The sequence below is a fragment of the Neopsephotus bourkii genome, unplaced genomic scaffold (assembly GCF_033783945.1).
Source record: "Neopsephotus bourkii isolate Nb327-2 ecotype Australia unplaced genomic scaffold, CSIRO-AGI_Nbou_v1 NB_804, whole genome shotgun sequence".
Classification (NCBI taxonomy): domain Eukaryota; kingdom Metazoa; phylum Chordata; class Aves; order Psittaciformes; family Psittacidae; genus Neopsephotus; species Neopsephotus bourkii.
In genome coordinates this window covers 896,492-919,209 of record NW_026901300.1, presented here as the reverse complement: position 1 = coordinate 919,209, position 22,718 = coordinate 896,492, and the positions used below count along the sequence as shown (strand labels likewise).

Here is a 22,718-nt window from a genome sequence, read left to right as displayed (position 1 = left end):
TTTCTGGCCTCAGCAAAACCAGCCTGTGTGGTGCTGAAGGATTTCTTTGCAAGCTCTATACCTGAGCCTAGTGCTCACTGTCAAGCTCATGAGTTCTATCAGGGCCAGCAGCAGTTACCCATGAAAAGAAAATATTGCACTACAAACAGCAGCACTGGTTGGTGTCATTCACTGCGTGCAATACGGGATTTAGGTTGTTTAAATCCAGAATCTGAGATTTTCATACATAATTGGATTTGAAGTAACAAAACTGGAGAGGAAAAAACAGTATTAGCCCTAGCCAATCTCTTTCTCATTTGCATCCAAGCAGTATCAAGCGAGTTGTTTACTTCAGAAAATGCCTGAGCTATTTCATTGAATAAGAATATTAAAAGAAAATTTAAAGTCCCTTGGGCTGAATGAATTTGGCCTAAAACTACCACAAATTAGTTTTATCTGTGAACCATTTTGATCCAGTGACAGAACCTTTCTGATCACAAGCAGCAAGCTCAGCATTCTTTACTACCTACAGCTCCCTGAGCCCTACTCCTGCAAACCAAGCCTAAGCACAGCAGGGAGAGTTAAGGGAATTTGTTTGCCTTTGGCATCTTACCGAACGAGGCTTTAATCCCATGCTTGCAAACTCCAAACAACAGCACCCTTATACCTTTTCTCTCCCTCCCTCCTCTGACAACTATTTTGTTTTATTTGGGTTATTGAGACATGAATACTTTAGAATTTAACACAATATCCCCAAGAGCATTAAGAAAAAAAATAAATCAACACACTGGTCTATATAATTATTATCATCTTGTACTAATGATGGTTTTTTAGATAAAATCTTGTATTGCCTTACTAGTACTGAAAGCTGACTCACCTTCCGAAGTACACTAGTACTACATTCCAACATCTGTTGCTGTGCCTCAACTAACAGAACAGGAAACAAAGGAACTTCCAGAAAGGAGCAAAGCACTCATTTAAAGGATTTGGTGCTTTAATTAGTGAGAAGAGGAAACAATGGGTTCCTCAGCTGAGGCCGTTCCTCATACCTGAGATAAAATGGCTGGTGATGGGGTTTATACCCTGTCCTGATGCATAGGGGCACCATTTTGTCTTCTTCTCTCAGTTCTTTGCTCCACCCGGTCTCGACTCTCCAGTGCCCTGAGGCGGGGGGCACGGGCGGGAAGGACTTTTAGGTGCTGCTGCCGTGGGGATGCGTGTACTGTGACAAAAAGACGAGTTAGCAGTTATTTCTTGTTAAATTACCTCACGAAAACACAACTACTAGGAGTTACAGGTGATTTCTGTGGCAAGGGCAGTGCTGAATGCTATTGCTGAAATGGCTCGCAGGTGAGACCAATCTCCAAGGTGTTGTGTTTGTGGTTTGAGTGCTTTCACCTCCATCACAGAATCATAGAATGGTTATGGTTGGAAAGGACTTTGAGATCATCAAGTTCCAACCCTCCTGCCATGGGCAGGGACACCTCGCTCTAAACCGTATCACCCAAGGCCTCGTCCAACCCGGACTTGAACACTGCCAGGGATGAAGCATTCACAACCTCCCTGGACAACCTATTCCAGTGCCTCACCACCCTTACAGGAAAGAATTTCCTCCTTATATCTAATATTGCAGTTGTTGCTGTTTCTGAAGTCGGACAACCTTTTGGGCAGCTCAGTGTGCTTATAGCTGTGTCAAAGTGCCAGTGCCTTGAGCTATGTGTCAGCTCTGGTGCTCTCCTCAGGCTGGGAGAAGGTAGGTGGTGAGGGTTGGGGCTTGGGGTCTGTTTTACCTCAGGGATGTTACCAGCTGCTACTTCAGAGGGTTTGGTTCTGCAGTCTCTCTGGGAGCCTCTTTACTGACTTTTTGCTGTGTCTTAAGGAAATTTCCTTGTAATGAGTTCTGCTAGTCAAAGTAAGGTTTTAACCTGAGGTACATGAGAGTGGGTGTTTAAAGTACCTGTTGGGAAAAAAGAATAAATAAATGGCCTTTGCCATGAGAGTGGGTCCTAAGAAAGTTTGGCAGATAAATCCCAAATACAGCTATTTCTGTGCCACACATCAAGAGTTAGTAGTGCTGAATTTTGCAGCATGCTACATTCCTCTAAAGACCAAGCTCACCTTTATTTCTGTGCCTGTCTGACAGATTTCCAGTACTTTATTAGGCTTTCCTGGTTGGAATGGATTTTTCTTTTTTTTTTACAAGTCTTTTCCCTAATCAAGGATTTCTTTGCATTAATGAAGCGGTATGTTCCTGTATCTATAAACGGGATAGCATACACTATGAAGCAAGTGAATGGGGAGCAATAGAGAAACCTCTAAGAAAAAAAAAATCTCATTGGAAAAATCAGCAAATGTGTAACTAAGAAACATTTTGTAAGATCATTGGTGTGGCATTAGCCTTAGGTTTCCGTAGTATTTATTTTGTCATCTTCATGCTGTAATTCAAATGCAACAAACTATCAATTTCTTGCCTTTTTCAACATAAATTAATATAGAACAACATGGTTTTTAAAAGCATTTTTCAGTTTCTGTATTTTTTCCCCTAGTTTTCTGTTGGCAGTCCTGTAAATGTTACTAGCAGCACAGTGCCGCTGATCCTGCTAATTGCTGTGTAGAACTCGTGTTGGTTTAGTAAGCTCGGTTGTTGTTTTGCTACTAACACAGATATCCTTTCCCTGTTTCTGGCTTCCTACCAACCCTTGGTGAAAGCTTGCTGAATGAGAAGGTTTGGCTGCCTGGGTTTAACTCACTGGGGTTATTGTAAAGATGGAATTTATATTGGTGCTGTGTGTGAAGTATTCAGCGTTAATCCTTCAAAGAGATATTAAAAAAAAATAAAAATCAAACCTAAACCAAACCTCTTGTGCTAGATAGCGACAGCCTAAGAATCCTAAAGCCATCCCTGAGGAGCACTGCTTCAGAAAGAGATGGCAGTACAGGACAGTTAGATAAGAATTTGGTTGCTAGATTAAAGGAAATGTGGGCTCCCAAACCCTCATGGGAGCAGCACAAACTGATTTACCATGAAATGGAAATGATCAAAATGAGTAAAATGCAAGCGTGGAGCAATTTTGCCTTCTTCTTTCTTGCTTCTCTTTCTCTGGCAGCAAAAAGATGTTGCACTCCAGTAATTTGTTTTTTAAATTGAAGGTTTATATATAGTTCTAAGCAGTCTATAGTAGTTACTTCACTCACAAGTTACCATTAGGATTTAATTATTTAATTCTCAAGGCATTTGTATGTGAAAGCAGTTCTCATTAATGCCAAGAGGACCTGTCTGGTTGACTGAGCTGTGGCTTAGCTTGGTGTCTGTCTTTGGTGGACTACACATACAGAATTCCTAGGCAGGTTTGAAGAGAAGGGAGATGTTCATGCAGGTCAGATCAGGACTTTAATCAACATAGCTTTCCAAGGGTCTGGTTCAGGGAGAGGAGGGCCATGATCACAATGGTGGTTTTCTAGGGTGATGTTAATGCCTTATGCTTCAAATAGGCTGACCCTAAAAACTGATCACTTGTGGGGGGGGATGATATTCAGAGGTAACAATATGCTGCCCAGGTATCTAACCCCTTTTGCCTAAAGCTAGAGTGGGTTTCAATGTTGTAGCTTTTGCAATGCTATGGCCAGGTGGAAGTCTTCAGGCTATTACACATTTGAAAGAAGTTGGCTCCTAATTTCTGTACTAAATGAAGTGTTTGAAACTTTAAGTATTCTGCTGTGGGATGAAAACAAATGTGAGACTTGAGTGCAAACATTCCTTGAAAGAGTGTAACTGGCCTGCTGCTTTTCAAATGGTAGTTTTTCCTAATTGTTTCCCTGAAGAGTCTAGTTAGAACAGCATCAGCACCTTTGTACCCCTATTCACAGCTGTGGGAGGTATGACACAGCTGTGTTGTGTTATTCTAAAGCTAGGACATTGTACCTCTGTAGACCTTGCTCAGCATGCCAAAGTTAACCTAAATATTTAGGATGGGAGTTGTAGTCTCACTGTTTTAAAAGTTTTTTTTCTTGGTGCACTTCTTCTTTATCCTCTGTTGTTCAGTGTCTCGCTAAGGATGCATATTTCTGTCTGAAAGAATCCTGCTGGGTTTGCCTTTGTGTAGATGTACACCCAGCAAACTTGGCCAGAGAGTCCCTGCAGAGTGACTGATACCTGTGATTTGGGCTTCTTGTAGCTGAGGCAACTTGTGACCTGTGTCCTCTTTCCTCTGAGAGGCTCAGCTAGAGCTTTCTACATTGAAACCATGCATGTTTGAGCAAGCCTGAGAATGAGCTGCTTACACTGTGGGAAGCAGCAGCTGAGGCAGTGGGTAGAGGAAGGATGTCGTCCTGATCGGTGCTTTTAGCCTATCCAGTTCCTTTGATTTCTGTAATGTTAGGGAGAATGAGGTCAAACCAGATTTTTACATGTATATTTTAAAAGCAATAGAAGCTTCCAGGAAGGTAGAAATTGAAGAAATATAGTACAAGGGATGGAGAGTGGCAGGAGGATTCGTTTTTCTCTACAAACTAGTGCACAGCATTAAATGATTCATCAGGAAGGTACAAGGGCTTTTCAAGGCCCAGGCTACCTAATGGGAAGCTCCCACTGATTTTCAACTGGTTTTGGGTCATGCTTCTACAGAGCAGAACTGACTCTGCTTCTGATGAAGTCTTGCGTTTTTAAAACTGCTATGCATACACAAAAGCGCTTGCATGGGATTCCTCCAGGAAGCAGTAGAAATACAGATGAAGCGTTTAAAATGAAGGCTTGTGAAAGCTAGGTCATGTAACATGGGAGAATCATGTCTGAGACATGAAATACATGTATAATTATTAAAGCAGTGATTGTAAGCTTGCTGGCATTGGGGTAATGTTAGCGAATTTGTTTGGACAGTAGGTAGCACAAAGGCTTATTGGTCCTTACACAAGACCTTATGTATGATTAATAACAAACCAGCAAATTTACTTGAAGAACCCACATCCTTCAAGGTTAGAACTGTCAGAGCACCCTTGAAGATGTGCAGGGTTTATATCTTTTCCAAACTCTGCCTGACAGCTGGGAGCAATGGAAATAGTTCTTTGAGCATGCAGGTTATATGAAGGTTTCTCTTGCTGTCCCTGTGTTGACCAGGTAGTTCTGCTAGGAAGGCTTTGGCTTAATGGTGTTTTAATGGTAGCATGGCTTATCCTGCTGCTTTGACCAATGCTCTTTTGTATTCTGTTCCTTCTCTGGTTTTATGTGATCCCATTTGCTGGGAGCTAGGATTTGCATGTCAATTGTTTGTAAACATGACTTTGAAGATATAACTGTCACTAGCTACATCAATGCTTACAGTATATTGTGGTGTTCAGCCCCTCCCTCTCCCCCCCCACGCCCCCCGCTTTCTATGTGTAAACACCAAAGCAACTCAACTATTATTTATATATAGTCAAACAGGAGGATGGTTTGAAGATCTGTGGCATCTGATGCTGAATCCCAGAGTTTGATTACAGCAGACTCAGGAATTAAAGGTCTCAGTACTTGACATACTGAGCAGAGGTTTATGGAGCCAAACCTAAGAGGCAGAACAGTAGCAACACATACCTTTTAAATAACATTTATTTCCAGGTAGGTCTTAAATCTTTAAAAGAAAAAGCAATAATTTCCCCCTTATTTTACAGGTGGAGAAACTGAGGCACAGAACAGTCAGTAGTGCTGTCTATCATTATGTTGGAGGGACAGAGCTGGTAAAATAACTTGGATTGTTTTTGAGTCTTAAATCAGTGATTTCCCTAATGACATTTGAATACTATATTTATTTTTGCCTCTTGAAGCCTCCCTTCCAAATCTCAAGGGACTTACATGAAATTTTTTATGGATCCATATGCAGGTTGCTTATGGTGTGCCATAGATGCCTTTTGTGGATCTCTCCCAAATTGTTTGTGATCCCTCTCCCTGCCTGCCAGAGCAGTGTGAACGACAGGATTAAAATTGCTGGTGTAGGAGTGTTACTAGCTGAGGCTGTAAATACTGAAGTGTGAAGGAAAATACATTTGAAAGCTGGTCTGGACCAGCTAGATTTATGTTCTGCTTTGCTCCTCAGATAGCTGCAGCTGGAGGAGAAGCTTAAGTGAAATGTTTGTCTGACTTAGGGTAGGTCAGAAATGGGTAGTCTTGAGCTTTTGTTTATGGATGTCACCTGTGTGACCACCACTGATGCAGATTGGGGTAGGGATGGGAGTCTTCATGTGGAGCAGCTGTGCTTGTTGCAGGAGTCAAAACTGGGAGGAGCTTACATGGTAAGAGGCAGACACCCCCTCAGTGCTCTGCTACATCAATAGGGGTTTGCAGTTTATATTCAGGAACAGCTTTAGCAAGTCTGACTGTTGCTGGGATTATCACGCTAGTGCCAGTGCTGATGGAACGCTGTCTGGCAAGTACCATGAGTGTAGGGTTTAAAGGAAAACAGGCTGTGGAACAGTGTGTGAGATTGGAAGCAGGAGTCTAATCCTATGTGTAGAGCTGTGGGTTTATGGAGTGGAGGGCTGGAAAATGCTGTGTAGGCTTTATTAGTGTTTTGGGCCTTTTTCTTTTAAATGTGTTTTTTGAAAGATGAAAATAGATTTTGAGGTGAGGCTTTTAAGCTCTGGCTAAAGCTAATACATGCTGGTGCTGCAAGGAGCAGCACCAGAGTGTATTTGTTTTTCTCCTTTTGGAATGTAATTTATTTTTTTACAGGTTCTATCTTCTTTTAGCAGCTTGTTTGATAGCCTCAGTGTAGGGCCAAGAGGCTGCATTGAAAGTTCAGCTCTTTTGCTGGCTCTTTCTCTGTGTTTAGATGAGGTCAGTGGGACATTAATCTAGTTATGAAATGAAGAGGTTGCCCATGGAAGAATGGCATCTGAGTGCATGATCCTGCTGTGTTTGTGTATTTGCTGTTAACTTAGACCAAATATGAAATGGGAACAGTAAATCATTCCTTGTTGTTATCTGTCTGCAGCTGGTTCTCTTTGCTCTAAATAAAATATCAGGGGACTTGCAGTGGAGTACAGCATAGATGATGGAAGGCTGGGTTGAGCAGTGCCTTAAACTTTGCCTGGAAAGCTCTGGCATGATTGTGTTATTATCAACAACCACACTATGCACTCCAGTGAAGAGCTCTTCTTTGGTGGTATCCACACTGGTCCCAGGAGGAAAGCAGAGCTTGTTGGTGTTATAACACCGGTAACAGCAACTGCTCCAGCACGCCCTCCTGTATCCCATGATACCACTGGCAGGAGTTAAAGATTGTATTCAAGTAGCTGTTCATAAGTTTAGGACAGTAAATGAAGCTGGGGAGTGTTGTTTTTTCTTACAATGAAAATCTGCATTGTGTATGTGTAGAGCTTACTGCTTTGTATCTGGAATTTTATTTCTTTTCTACAGAAACAAACTGAATTTTTAAACACTGAAGTATTTCCATGTATTAGTTTATCTCTGATTTATTTGTATAAATGTGACAAATTTTAAATTCTAACCACCTTCACCCCTTCACACTTCTGATGGTAATGAATTCATGGTATGTTCCAGCACCACTCATTGCAGGCTTAATCACATCCTCAGTTGTGGATGTTAGCCACAACATCTGTGATGTTTACATCAAACCTGTAGGAGCCTGATGCTGTATGAAATCACTGTCATTACACAGTTCATTGTGAGATTGGAAGTAGCCACACTGCTCGGCAAACAGGATTAGAGTGAAGTATTATATTACCACACTTAATCCATAACTAAAATAATATTCATTAGTCCTGTCCTGTTTTAGGAGACAAATGTTTTATTTAAGCTGAGAATGACCTTTCTGAATAAGACCTATGTAGTTACATGATAAAATTGAAGTCTATAATGAGAAAGATTAGTTGGAGCTTGTAATACAGCAAAATTATGTGTCAGATAGGAGGCAGCTGTGTCAGAGGTGTCACCACTTTGTCATGGAGTTGCTCCTCTGCAGCTGGCAAGCTTAAAATTGTAATTTCTTTCTTTAAATGTTGCAATCTGGGAGATGTTAGAGAGGTCCAACCGCTGTGTCTTCCCTCGATATGTCGCATTGGACATTAGTTCTTCAGACCATTGACTTGTCTACTGGTATTTCCACAATGTCTGCGTTGCAGCCACAATGTATGCTTATGCTCCAGCCCTGAACTAGAGGACTCCAGAGCTAAAGCAATGAGTGCCGACAGCTTCAGTGAAAGAGCCAAGCTCCTGTCAAGGGTGGCTGTCACAACACATATGCTTTGCCTGTGCACTAGAGGATGGACATGAGCAGTAATGCTTTGCTGTTCTCCATACACAAAGGCTGTCTGTAGGCTCTGTTAGAATTATTTCTTATGGGTGGAAGCACCCGCGGGTTCTTTGTCAGTGAGCATGCTGTGGAAGAGGTGTGCTGGTCTAATTGAGGTGAATGCAGAATGGCTGCCTGGCTACAGCAGAGCATTGTACAGGGAAAAGGAAGGCACCACAGTGATGCACTTACCTTCCACAACTCACCCCAGCTCTAGCCTTAGCTTGTTGCTAGTCCCAATTAGGAATAAAAAAATAATTTTATTTCTTAACCAAGTATTAAAGGTTTTCTGTGACTGAAGACATTTTAATAGCCTTTGAGTACCTTGCTGATTTGAGACAAAGTCTTGCTGGAGCAGAATGAAGCTTCGCATTTTTCGTGTTGCTTTGGAGAAGTTACTTGAGAATGGATTTGCACTGGGCAGAGGCATGCACATGTGTCCCCCTTTGGTTGTAGTTTGTAGCCAGAGCATGAGTGACTGGCATGTAGGATGGTGCATGTTTAGTTTCTGTTCCCACTGATTCAGTGTTTTCATCCTGTGTCATTTCAAATGAGGCTAGAGTCTCCCTGATCAGTGCACCCCAATTAATTTTGCACAACTTACATGCCTGAATGCTGTTTTTCTGAAGTATATAATCAGCATATGGAGGAGGAAAAGAGAGAAGACAGTGTTGATGTGTGGGGAGAGGGGTAGAGATAGAAAAAAAAGTAAATAGCAGAGCAGGTAACAAGTTAGGAGTAACAAAACTGAGCTAAAGCTACTGGTTTTTTTGCAGACTTGTATACGTGAAGTCTTGCAGAATGTTGGTGTCTGGCACAGAACGAGGTGAATGGAGGGAAGGAAAATATTCAACAATTCATTCTATAACAGTTTCTAGGTTTAGTGTTTGCTTGTTTGTTTTCTTTTATTTTTTAGTTTCATAGTATTATGAAAGAAGCAGTAGCAGAGCAGTCTGGGATCTGTTCTGGATAGGAACAAATCTGGGTAGAGCCAATCTTTTGGTTAGATAAGAAACAATTTTACATGAGGAAACTGTCAATTCTGTGATGCTTCCTGTGGCAATGGGCAGAGGACCCTTCAGGGTTTCTTTTCTGATAGTGGAAGATTTTCTTGCATCAGAAAATCTTCCACTGTGGCTATCCACAGAGGACAGCCATGAAGCTAGCTTTTGAAGGTGCTTTTCAATACCTGCCTTGAGTCAACAAAATGTGCAGCCCTTCTGCAGCAGGCCTTCTGAATTAAGGCTCATCTCTCTTCAGAGTTTATTTTCTGGTTCACCAGTTGCCTTTCTGTCATAGCATTTGTTGAAACTAAGATTTCAAATACGTGACAACAATCTGGCATTTTTGGGCAAAGGTATCATTTTTGTGTTCATGTTAAGCAGCTGTAGGAAAACAATTGCAATGATGTGGTTTTAAAGTGAATTTTTAGTTGGAATTGATCTCAGAAAGAAGGGATGGAAGTAGGTAACAAGCACAATACAAAACACCATAAAAAATATGGATGAGAAAAATGGTTCAGTTAAAATGCATGAATACGTTCAGATATCCTTTCTTCAGGAGTGTGTTCTTGTGAAAAACTGTGCTTGCCTTCAGAATTTTCTAGTATTCCTCTATAAAGCTTTCAGGGACTGTTTGAACAGGCTGTAGAATATCATTTTCTGTTATAATTTTACAGGTTTTTGTATGTAATTTTAAAAGAAACTATTTGATCTCATCTGTAATAAATTGTACGGGTCTGCTCCATAAAGGATCTGTATGTGAATGCAGAGATGTGGAGTACTGTGCTTTAACTGCCTTTCTGGGAAAACAACATAGCAGAAATCTCTCTGTAAGAATATGGCTTTATTCAGACCGTGCTTGCGCATGGAAACAAACCCACATCTTGCCAGACGAGGAGTCCTTGCAAAGTAAGCTCTGGTGTTCAGTCCCTTGGCTTAGTTTCAGCCAGAATCAAACCCTCTGATTACTGTTAATTCAAACTGATTGTGTAGGCTTCTTACCTCCCATTGGGCAGCGCAGTGAAAGTCTTGCCACGTTTGAAGCATTCCTGATGAGCTTCCTTTCATAAATAAAAGGCACAGGTGATATACAGCACTGAATAGTGGTGATAAAGGTGTCAAATCACTGGTGCCTTTGGTTAAAGCAGAATGGGCAGAGCTGGCACCGGGAGATGCTGTATCTGTGGCAGTGCCTGGCTGATGGACCCCTGAGAGAGCTGGGCTTCTCTGCTCTGCCTGAGGGACTATGGGGGACTGTGTCACAGCCTTGGAAGAGAGAAGAGCCACCTGCACTCTCTGGCCTGGGCTCTCTGCTGAAAGTCAGTGGCAGGTCCTTTGCGGGGTCTGACAGGAGCGTTTTGCTCACCCTCTGTTGTGAACATGCCAATATAAGTATTGGTTCTGGTTTTGTGGTTTAACAAAATAGGAAGACAAAAAGAAAACCGTCTGTTGTAGAGATTTCGTATAGCACAAGGTGGCAGTAATGCTCTATTACATTGCGTTCACCCTCCTGCAGTTGAACAGACTTGAGGTTGGAGCTGCAGAGTGCAAAGCTGAGATTTTATTTCTTTGTAATTACTTCATCTCTCCCCTTGGCACCCCTGTCTTTCTTCCTATGTTTCCCTGAGGTCCAGGAGTGGGATAGAATGGGGAGGGCTTGTGACTTGAGTCTCAGTTTGGAGTCTCCTACCACAAAACCACAGAGAATTGGGTCCATTTGAAGTTGGTGCTGTGGGAAAATGGCTGGGGGTGAGCTCCTAGAGTTACTTAAAATGTACTCACCAGCCCTACTGTCACTGCAAAACCTGTGCTGCCTATGGAGCCTGCAGAGCCTCACAGGAATGACACTGTTAATATAGAAGAAACCAGGATTCAAGTATAAGGAATATTCAGTCACACTACAATGTAGATCTAATTTCTGTTACTGTCCAAATATATGTTTTCCTCTGGTGAGCTTCCTTGAAATCTTCAGAACTGATCTGGGTATTGCCCCTTATAGCCTTTGCTCAGGAGTGGCACCATGTTGGCTGTAAACACCACTTATTTTGGCTGATGTGGATGTGTGCTGAAGTTTAGTCTTAGTATGTGAATGCCAGGTCTGTGTCATTGTGGAATTTGTCAATACTGAAAAATATCTGTTCCAAATTATAATTTCACAGAAAATAAGCTTTCTTTCATTCAAAGATAGTATTTGCAGTCCTGTCATGTGTAGGTTTAGGATTAGTTCCTAAAAAAATACCTGCATATTATATGTAAAAGGAGAAAAAAATACTAGAGTGATGAAATTTGTTCACAGCCATTAGACACTGGTACAAGTCCCTGTCTTGGGATAATTTCCTACCTTTTTGGCAAATTTGAGCAGGTAGGTGGCACACATCTGATTGCAAAAACATTGCCTGTTTGCTTTCCTTCCAAGCTGCACTGCAATATTGTGTCTAAAGCCCTGGACATGAGATTTCTTTGTCTAAGATAGCAGTGTTTGAAGGCATTACTGTTTGAGTTTGTTGTTTTTTTTTTTTTTTGTTTGTTTGTTTTTTTTTCTGCTTATGGCCATGTTCTCTGTTCCACTTCTAGGGTGGTATCGCTGTTATCGCTGTTCCTGTAAGTCTGTCAGGACAGAGTTGGAAAGGATTACAGTGAATGCTTTGCCCTTTGATATCCCTGTTTTTTTTTGTCTCCTTCCGTGCTCCGAAGTGGACACAGATACCCTTTCTTCCTCACAGAAGGACTGTCCAGCTCAAAGCCTTTGCTATGTGGGCAATCAGTGCGGTGAAGGGGGCCCCCGGCTGGGCTCGGCTCGATTCCTTTAGCTGCAGGAAGCCCCGTGTGCCTCAGGCCGGGTCCCGGCAGATGTCACTCTTGGCTCGCGGAAAGAAGCTGGGTATTGAGCAATCCCACGTTCTGGTTGCAGGACGTCTTTTCTTGTGAACGCTGCTGTGACACTACCTGGTGTGCTTGTCCCCTCTTCTGGTACAGTGTTTTGCTTCATTTGCCTGTATTAGGGGAGGAAAACAGGATGGTGATCCTATAGCCGAATGTGCAACATGTAACTGCCCAACATTACCAGCTTTCTGGAACAGAAACGTGTAGCTTACAGAGAGCTGTTTCAGATGCAGCCACACAGTGTCTGTGTGATAATCATGACTTAAAAAGCGTTTGTGATTTCCCTGCATCTGTCTGATTAACTTTGAATAACCAGTAACTTTGGTGCACTGGTGCAGCGTTTAATTTTTGATGTATTTCAATATGTAGCGCCTTCCAAATGTGCAAATGATGTCACTCTAACCCTTCTGGGTGGCACATATTGGGGATTGTACTGTGCTATACTTAGTTTGTAGACTGATACGCAGCTGGAAAATTGCCCCTTGTCCTGCTGTGTCCCACAGCCTTTTTACAGCTGTGTGTGAGAGAGGTTGTCTGACTTATTGGATGAGGTTTTCACCCTGCTGTGGGAAGAGCAAGGGCTTATTGGGCTCGGGCTGATGGTGGGAGAGCATCTTTTTCTTGATTGATTGCTTTTGTGTTTTTATTTTGGTTTAGGGTTTCTATTTTGGTTTTTTATTTTGGTTTTTTTTTTCTTTAAGATTTTGTTAGATTCTGAGGAACTAGGACACTTTTTACCACCTTACTTCTGTGTTGCTTAATACTGCCTAAAGCACTGTTTGACCGTGAACAATATATGTTGTTGAGTAATATCAAAGCCTGTGTGGGTATTTTTGACATACGTAAATGCATCCATATGTGTGTTTTTGTATACAGTAAGAAAGTGATATCATTGCTCAAAAAAGCAGACTGTAGCTATTAAACATATGCTAAAGCTCAGAGTTTCCATTAATTTAATATACCATGTGTAACTGCAGAGTATACTGTACTAACAGGAGATTCCTACTCTAAGCAGCTTTTGGATTGGGATCTCATATGTTTTGTATCACTTTCTTGTCTTGACTCCAACTTAAAAGTATTGAAGTGCTTTTTGGTAAAGTTCTCCCCCTCTCCCCCTTCCCTCCCCCCTCCTTTTCAAATACTCTCAAAAATTGTTAGCTTCAAATTTAGTAGTGTGGTCTTTGTGGTGCCAAAATGTAATGGGAGAACAAGATCTTGGCACTCAAAGTGATTGGAGTGAGTTTTGCTACCAGTGCACTTCATTCTTGGGTGCGCAATCTGACCTGTGCAGGTTCCTGAAAGGAAGGCTAGGACCTCTGTGGGCAGTCTGAGGCAATAGCTGGAGACTGTGAACCACAGAACCTTTCACTGGGATGTAGTGACTTTGGCATGAGCCAAGGCTTCCCTGGTCATACAGAGCTGGCTTGCCTGCTTTCCCTGTTGGAAAAGGCAGTAAGGTTAATGTCTGCCTTTGGAGAAGGATGAGGCTTCAGTGCACTCTGGGAGGTTGGTAGTGAGCTGAATGGGCCTACTAGCCAACAAATGTAGTGAGGATTTAGAGGAGAGCACTTTTGCATGCTCTTGGGAATGTGTAGCCAGGTTGTTAACTTGTTATTGTCTAGTTTTGTGTTTTATTGTTTTCTAATGCAGCTATTCAGGCTACATGGGTTAAGCTAGTAGAGACACTATATACTACTGGATATATCTGACCATACCTTTGTTTCTCTGTGTGGACAGTCCCTAGGAAGACACTGCCAGGAAGCTTCAGGCCTGTGTGTGGTGGTACTTTGTACCTAGTGCTGTCAGGAAGTTGAGGCTTTTGGGCCTGAAGGGTATCACAAAGTAACTGTTTCTTTGTTAAACATTTGATAGGCAGGACAGTTTCTGATATCCCTGCCCTGAATTGTGATTATTGCCTCCTAAAATGCTTGCACCACTTATTGAACATGCAATTATTCAGCATGTTGTTTTCAACTAATACCTTTTGTATATGCATTGTTGGGTCAAGGCAAACTGTGTTCATTCTTGCATACAGACCTAAGCCTGCCTTCTGCCAAAGCAATTAAACTCTAGAAATGCACCACAACTGTGGCATCAGTCAGCAATGTCAGAATCTGCTTGCATAGCAGTGAGTAAACTGTTCTTTTCTCTTGTGACTTACCCGTGTGTGCTCTCTCCTTTTCCCTTATTCTTGGTGGAACCTTAAGAGCCGGATACCTGTCAAATCCTATAACGTGAAGTTAAACATTTGACTTGGGGAGAATGACACGTTGACACTTTTCATAATAATTGCTTCCTACACTGGAAACCTCCAGCTGTTTTGGTGGAAATAGCATGATGTGACTGTGACAATAATACAGTCCCAAAGCCTGAAGACTGAAAATAGAAGCTTCTCAGTCCAATTTTAGTTGAAAAGTAGGGCTTTAACCTTTATGGCACTGATCATAAAGGTGACTACAGGTGGAAATTAAAGGAATCCCAAGAAAGTTTTGGCACATATGCATGGGTATTTGGGTGGCTTTATGAATAAGCAGTATTTTTATGTCTTTGCAGCAGTAAATGTTAGGAATGTCCTTTGAAGAGGAATAGGCTTAGATCCTCTCTTTGCTTTGGAAAATTCAAATTGCAAAATCTGTTTTGCAGGATCACCCTATTCTGTCCTTATGCTAGCTAATGTAGGCAGCAAAAGAATCTCAAAGGCTCTTTTGCTCTGAAGAGAGTGTATGGCCAATCCAAGTTGAATGGAAAGTCATATGAAGGGGTTTGTTGTGATACAGCTCTGGGGTAGCTTTCCATCGTACGAGCAAAATTATTGATGTAAATAATAGTCACTAAAATTGAAGTTGAATGGGGAGTATTTATTTTGAATATCTTTTGTCCACATGAAATGTTAAAGGCATACTTACTGTCCAGTTGCTAATGAGACATGTGACTGTTCTGTGAAAAGATGAATATGGCAACTGTATTTCATTAGCTATTTCTGTGGAATTAGAGCTTCTAGTCTCCCCCTCTCGCACATCCTCTCCCCTGCTGAAAACAGGGTGAACATACATCTGCTAAATCTTTAATATCTCTAATGGCCTTTTGATCATTTGCATTTCAGATCCTTCTTTATACACAGCTGCAATTTGTGATCTTGGAATGTGGTGGTGATTGGAGCTGAAGGTGCTGCTTATTATTATTATTATTTTTGCCATTCAGCCCTAGGATGGAACAGATCAGACTCTGCTGTGTTATTTCTGAAGATTCACTGCTGAGATCTCAGCATTGAGAGGGTACAGGCTCTGCTAAATGTATTCTAAAGGGAATATGCATTTATACATCTTCCTTTTTGATGACAGGGATTCAGAGAAATCATTAAAAAAGAAGACATTTGTTTGAGACTGTAGCAAGGCAGGTAGGCAGCAGTGTAGCTGTAGTCATTGCCTGCTGTGTTCAGAAGATGGTCCCAGAAGTCCCATCGGGTGACTTCATTAGGAGATGAATTAAAATCAGTTAAGTTCCATGTGTTTTGTTGGGGGTGACAGAGCCACTGATGGAGCGACTGCTCCAAAAAAAAACAGCTCATGGAACTGAAATATGTCATTAAACCATAGTCCACTTTTAGAAAATAGAGTACGAAGGCTTGAGTGTAATACAGGTTTCTTGAAGGAACTTGTTTGGACAACAAGCCACTTTCTCATCCTGCATCGTGCTGAGGTTAGTTATGCCATATGTCACTATAAAACAGCAAATCCAGGAATAAATTTCTTAGAATACTTTTATAATAGAATATATACAATATTATATCAGAATATATAATATTCTATTTATGCAGTATTCTATTTATCATATAATATATACAGTATTCTAGCCTGGATTAAGTTCTCTTATGTCTGTCTGAAGAAGACCTGGTAGTTCGCTGCTCTAATTGGAATTGTTTTTTACTTATGCCAGTCACCAGGCTATATAATCTACTTTCATTTTTCAGTAGTAGATACTGCAGCTTCTTTGCTTTGTATGAGGTACATTAAAAAGAACCATTTTTATTAAGACAGGAAAAGAGGGCTGTAAGCCACTTGTAAAAGTGTTTACTTACATCTTGAAGGCTTTGTCTTTTTGTAGGAATAACAACAGATACTGTAGCTGACAATTTTTTTCCTCCCAAGGCAGCAGTTTCTCTCTGAGCCCTATCAGATCCTGCCTGATCTTCCTTGGGAGCTCTTCCATACTATTTCTGCTCTTCCATGCTTCTGTGAGCGTAAAGCTATAGGAGACTGAATCTGGTACGTATCTGGTATGTAAACCGTCTGCTCTCACTGGAAGGTGGAACTAGATACCAGATAACTGGATACCAGTTTCAGAATTTGCTAGTTGGAGTTCGAAGAATACACAGATGCTATAACTATATCTCATGTTTTCCAGCTTAAAATGTTAGACCGAAATGAATCCTCCCATGTTACATAGGATATCTTTTTTTATGGCACAATCATTCAAAAGTCTTAATAGCTTTCTGTGTTTAGACACAGCATTTTATAAAGTGCAGTGCCAGCTTTACTACAAAAGGTTCCTAGTCCTTATCTGAGAGAAATATACTTATTTACTGCACAACTGTTATCACATTCAGTTAGCATGAATAGCTGTTCAGTGAGCCACTGCAGGAATACTGCAGATAGATTATTTGAGCTCCTCCCATCCTGTAGTAGTGGGTCCATGTGGAAGCTAAGCTTGCCAGAGAGGTTTGTGGGGCATAGGCCCTTAGCTGCTGTGGATGCAGACCAAGTGCTAGGGCTGATTCTCAGCCTCCAGCCTTTTTTGTAGTGGTGGTGACAGAACAGTGTTAAGCCTGTTGGACCCTGTCGAGAACAACGTTAGATATCCTCAAGTGTGTCTGTTTTTCTTCCTTGAGAACTTTATAAAGTTTGTATGCGGTTTCTTACCTGCCTTGAGGGTTAACTCTGCTGTCATGGATTAGAAACCCATGTTGGCATCTGTGTTGTTCAGGGTTATGAAGTGAGCTGAACAGCAGTGTATTTGGATGCTGTAAAACTGCACTTGATCTGTTTTGCTTGATCCATATGTTGTTGACACATGTATATGGGTTGAAAGTGACCAACTGAAACCTGACCTAGATGATGAAGGAAATGTTCAGCAGAAATGGCCATAGATACGGAGTAACTGGTGAAATTTGTTTGCATTTTCTGACTGTAACTTAAAATCTGGTGGTTCTTTGTTGACTGCTGTGACTTGATAGTATTTCAGCCAGCCTCTAACACTTTTTAAGGATTAGTTCTCACCTGCAAAATGACTGTTTCTGCAAGATATAAACTGTGTTTTGTAATTGGCAGTATCTACTTTGCAACTCCACTGGATTTTTACAATGCATTTTACTTCTGGTTACAGTTGCCTGGCTGTTGGGCGTCTTTAACTTTATATTTAAGTGTCTGTCCAGTTCAGCATGTGGTTTTGTGGCAGCTTGTGTTCAGTATTATTATTGTTTGTGTACAGGTACAACAGTGGTAGTTAGTGCTTGTCTTGCTTGTAAGGTCAAATGGCAGTACAAAGTATCAGAGGTGATTTTGAGGCTGTTCTGAAGGCACGAATACTTGGCATTTAAAGAAAATAGATGTTTGTTAAGTTGTTTGACTAGTAACAGAAGAGGATCTGATAGTCTCTGATGAGTATGACTCCAGGTATTTCATGGCCATTAAAATTCATGGACATTAAACATGCTTTCTCATTGCTGTAGATCTTAACTCTTAGGAATGGGAAAATGGGCTTGCTTTGTAAGAGAACTCTGCTCTTCTTCCTCATAGAAGGTCTAAACCTGAAGAAAAATAAAAGTGTATTTAAAGAATAAATAAATGGCCTGTTTTTCTCAAATGTATAGTCACTTGCTCTTTTTAAATGGCTCTTCCTGTCTGAACAGCAATACAGACAAAACTGTGACCCTTTAGGAACATGAATCTGAGAGTTTTAATAAATGTTACTGCTTGCAGAATCTGTGTTGACCAGAAGACTTTGTCTATTTTTCCTGTGTCTGTCTCTAATAACCTGGTTTTGACAGACTATATTCCATAGTTTAGTACTTCAGACAGACACTTTATTATTGAGCAGCTGTATTCTAGAGGAGCTTGTGATGTAGTACGTCTTGCTCAATCTGTTAAACCAAGGCCTTTGGAATGCCTGACCACACTAATGGCATGGTTTTGTCACCCCTACTTCCAATTTCTAGTTGGTGACTCGTGCCACACATTGTCACCATATATCCTCTTCCCAGCAGTCCAATTTACATATTGCTACCATTGCACTGGAAGTTGTAATAAATTTCCTTTGGTGGCAGAAAGCTATTTGAATAATGGCTGTGTCTGAAACTGTCATCTTAATACCTTCTGAGCTTGTCATCTTCCTGGAGCTTATTACTCGAATTTTAACGACATCCTGTAGCTGATGTCCTGCTTGCATGGCTGTCTTTTAAAACCCTGTGAACTTTCCATTGCCTGTGGTGACACTGCGAATACTGGCAGTCCTTTAAGGTTTATCTAAGGAAACAGACTGAGTCCTCATGTGTGCTGGATGAGGTGCTGATAACCTTCAGTGCCTCCTTAGATGTTTTTATTAAAGAGTAGGTGAGAGCCTTCTTGAATGTTATCGCAGGAGAGAGCTTTAGCTTTTGTTGTGCATGTACTTTATTACATACAGTCTTGGAGTGGCACATCATTTACAGACCATGCATAATCCAAGCATTTTCAGTGATGCTATATACAGACCTACCTCTTTTCTGTAAACAATTCTTCTTTTCCAATTCAGTTTCTTTTTTTTTTTCTAAAGATCTTAGAAATACTGGTGGTGAGGGGAAATGATTGAATCCACATGGAAAAGCCGAAATGCTATTGGGTTATGGTTTGCCTTAGCTAAGGAAGGAGATGCTAGAAGCTTGTAAGCCAGCCCTGAAAGTTGTTGAAGCTTCACTGGGAAACAGCAGTTACTTATGGGAATGTGTATGTGACTGGCAGTTGTTGCAGGTTCCCTTTTTTGAGTCAAATGCACTGTGGGTGCAGTTATTGTACAGGAGGTATTGTAAGTAGCTGTTTGTTCTACTTGTAAGCATGCAATCTGTCTTGTCCTGCTCTCTTCTTCAGGCTTTGTATGTTGTTGCTTGCCACATTAAAATTTGCTTTGCACCCTCTGACTTGACTAGTTTGAAGTAGTAGAAAGAAAATGAATGTTGGGGCAATCTATGGCCTTAGGATGGTTTTGTGGAGGCAAAGTGTTTGCATATAATAGTTGAATTGAAGTTTTTCTGTTAATGTCTTAAATAGGCTATCTGTTCTTCAGCCAGAAAAGCAAGGCCATTTTCATCTATAGAAGGAACTCAGCCTTTGAATGGATCAATAAGAAGGTGCAAAATGAAAATGGGTGTCAGAGGACAGTTGGCTCCAGGGCTGATCAGATCCATCCTACGAAGATGCAGTAGTTGGAGGGGTATAGTGGATACGTATTTGTGAAATGTCCTTTCCAACAGAATGAATCTGTAGGTTTTTTGTCAGTGGTGCTGTTCAGAACCAGATGTTGCAAGTTAGTACTGGTGTGTGGCTTTTGCTTATGGCCATTTTGCTCTGAAAGCTCTGAAACAATTTCCAATGGAATTGCTGTGTTTGTTTGGCTTGGGAGCTAGTGGGAACAAATACGCAAGATGTGGGAAAATACAAGTGTCATACTGGAGACTGGGAAGCTGTGAGTTCAGCTCGTGCTTGCTCCCTTTGATGTCCCCGAATAGAAAATTGGTATGTGCTTGTATATGGTGAAAATAGCCAGTATTCTTAAAAAAACCCCAAACTATAAATCTGATTAAGACAGACTTGCACAGGCTGCCACCTTCATCTGTGCAAAACTGGAATTGAGGCCAGAGTTCACCTGCTGTTGAGGTGCTCAAACCCTCTTCATTTCCTGGGGTTTCATTAATATTGGTGGGAGTGAGGTGGTTTCAAGCAGTTCTGGCTCTTGCCCCAAATCACAGAATGCCCGGTTAAGCACACAGGTGGTCTCACTGATGTTTCAGTGATGCATTGGTAGACATAATATGCAAGTCTGCCTTCAGGACAGTGATTTCTTGGACTTTTTGAATACATTTATGAGGGGGTCTGATTTTTTTTATTCCCCCCCCCCCCCACCAGGTGTGCTGAAAATAAAACCCCTTGAATGATCTTCTTGCTGAGCACTTCCATATCAAGGATTGCTTTGGAAAATTGTATTTGGTGTCACTGTTTATTATTGATAAAATTTGAATGGAAGCACCCCAAAAGAGTGATAATACAGTCACAAGTGCTCAAGGAATGAAAAATACCTTTTAAAAGATGTTATATCCTAGGTAAAACAAGGTAGAAAACAAGTTTAGAAAATGCCAAGAAAGAAGAGCATTGCCTGTCTCTTCATCTCTTCTCTGCCTCTAGGTATTAGTTTTTGAGTTGCATATGGAGTCTTCTATCCTAAAGTTAACAGACTGCCTCCCTGTAAGATACTTAGTGCAGTTTGTTGCCCTGTGCAGCATTCCACTGATTTCTGTACCTTGGTTGTACAAGTACATGCTGAGTTGCTGGAACATAGACAGTCTGGCAGGTGGCTGCACAGTTCCTAATTACAAAAGGGGAACATGGGTTTCTGTTGTACATGTATGTAAACATAATTCAGGCATGGCGATAATGCAAAAATATTCTTTGGCCAAGTCAGGAAGCAAAATGGGAAAAAGAACCATGCAGCAATGATTTTGGTAAGCTTTGGAATTAACTTTGTTGGGTATTTCCTGCTTTGGAGCTGTAGTACCGGTGTCTGTTGGGCTTCTGGCATCAGAGGTGGAGAAAGTCAGACCTGCTTCCTGTGATGGGAATCAGAAGGTAGCCAGAGGTGTGAATTACTCTCATGTATCTGTTCAGCTAGTGTTTATAACGATCAGCTCTAGCAGAGATTTCATTTTGGTTCCCCTTCCCCTAGTAGAGGAAAAAACACAGTGGAAGATATCAGGTATGTCACTACTGCACAAATGGAAGAGGTTACAGTCATCTGGCTTTGAGACCTGTGTGTCAGTTGGGTTTAACTGACTCATATGATGTACCTGCTTTGGGGTGAGGGGTATGCAAGAATATGTATAAAAGTTGTGAAACACAAAGCTGAATTGTTTTATGTGTCAGCTGAGTGTATTAGGAAAGGCAGTCTCTGAGCTACAAACTGCTATGTAAAACTCATTGTTTAGTCAGTTGTTCCGAGCTTGAACTTTAGTTTATTTATGTGACACTGGTACTTTGAGATTCCAGTGGAACTTTGACATTCATTGCTCTGAGCACTGCATGGAATGGACCCAGGGAAGCCCCTCTGCCACTAAAGAACTGGGATGTCCAAGTAAGCAAGGGATTTGAGCAGAGTGCTGGTCAAATATCCAGCTTGAACGCAAGTCACCAAGTCCAACATCTCATGAAGTGGAGTGTGTGACCTCCTAATCCAAGTATGTGTGTTTAATACAGCCACTGAGCCATGAAAAAGCTGTTGTAAAAAAAGAGTACAGCAAAAGATAGGTTGCCAGTGCCCTGAAGATACATACTTGCTAGACTTGAAGGGAAGGTGTGTTTTTTAAATAGCCTGTGCTTTTGGTGTTCTAGCTAAGCCAACTAAGTTTCCACACTCACTTTGCTCCTGGCTTTATGCAAGACAAGCTATACTCTGCCTGCACAATAAAGAGGGATAGAGGAAGAGCTGGGAGGATAACTACTGTTGGAGGTAGAAATACAGAAATTGGTTTGTGCTGCTATGTTGAAGGGATAGTATGGATGGAAGTGCCACATTTGATGCTAAGCTGCTGGCAAAATGATGGCATCTATTAAAATATGTAGCCTCTGAGGTGTCTGAGAACTGTTTTATTTTGGGTTAGGATCTTTGCACTGAGAGTGCTAAGGAATATTTTTCTTCTGGTTTTCATCTGTGACTAATTGATAAATAAACTAATGTGCTGTTAGTGTGAAATGAGAACTGAATTATTCATCCTTGTGTTTTTTGTTGCTTTTTTTTTTTTTTCTGTGAAGACATATAAGTCAGGAACAAATAGTGATAATAAATTTTGGTTGGTATAAAGTCAAGGAAGGATGTGTCTTTGATTTTCATCACCCTTCCCTGTTTATCATTTAAAGAAGAGCTAAGATACCAGCAGGTATTGATATGTCTGCACTTCCAAAGCTAAAGAAGTATTTTCATTAAGGCCATTTCCCCCCAGATTTCTGAAAAGATGAATAGATGAGATGTTTTAATGTATCATAATAAAAAAATATAGGCTGTATCTGCTTTGTTGTTCAGAAGAACAATACCGAGCTGTACTGGAAAGTGCTGTCCTGTTCAGAGGGAGTCCAAGTGGAGAGAAAATAATGTGCTGTGGCCCTCAGCAGTAGTTATGCCTGTTGTGCTCAGGGAGACCTTGTGGAAGCCCTGGTGGAGGTTTCTGTCTCTGCTTCCTAGCTCTAGTTTTGCAGTTATCTATTTAGCAATAATAGATAAATAATAGATAATAAATAAATAATAATAGATAATAGATAATAATAGATAAATATTC

At 41.1% G+C, this 22,718-nt stretch overlaps 1 long non-coding RNA gene across 3 annotated transcripts in view; it reads left to right on the top strand.

The window, feature by feature from the left end:
* Window positions 1-1,199: 1,199 nt before the first annotated feature.
* The window catches only part of LOC133213311 (uncharacterized), a 67,343-nt gene continuing 45,824 nt past the window's right edge, over window positions 1,200-22,718 (top strand). For all 3 annotated transcript variants that reach the window (XR_009725776.1, XR_009725774.1, XR_009725775.1), the window contains exon 1: window positions 1,200-1,329. This is a non-coding gene — a long non-coding RNA (uncharacterized LOC133213311). The remainder of the gene's footprint in view (window positions 1,330-22,718) is intronic.